This window comes from Sinocyclocheilus grahami, unplaced genomic scaffold (genome assembly GCF_001515645.1).
Source record: "Sinocyclocheilus grahami isolate Dianchi unplaced genomic scaffold, SAMN03320097.WGS_v1.1 scaffold1842.1, whole genome shotgun sequence".
In the NCBI taxonomy this organism is placed as follows: Eukaryota; Metazoa; Chordata; class Actinopteri; order Cypriniformes; family Cyprinidae; genus Sinocyclocheilus; species Sinocyclocheilus grahami.
In genome coordinates, this window is record NW_015507021.1 from 35,577 (window position 1) to 35,803 (window position 227).

Here is a 227-nt window from a genome sequence, read left to right on the forward strand (position 1 = left end):
ACACACACACACAGCTCATACACACACTCATGTGCTGGAGGTAAAACACACTCATACACACACACATACACTGGAGGTAACACACACTCATACGCTGGAGGTAACAGACTGGAGGTATCACACACTCATACACTGGAGGTAACACACACTCATACGCTGGAGGTAACAGACTGGAGGTAACACACACTCATACACTGGAGGTAACACACACAACAACAGCTCCTAAA

At 46.7% G+C, this 227-nt stretch overlaps 1 protein-coding gene across 1 annotated transcript in view; it reads left to right on the top strand.

The window, feature by feature from the left end:
• Positions 1 to 227, top strand: part of LOC107572969 (calmodulin-binding transcription activator 2-like) — a 25,711-nt gene that overhangs the window by 24,905 nt on the left and 579 nt on the right. The gene's annotated exons all lie outside the window — the stretch shown is intronic.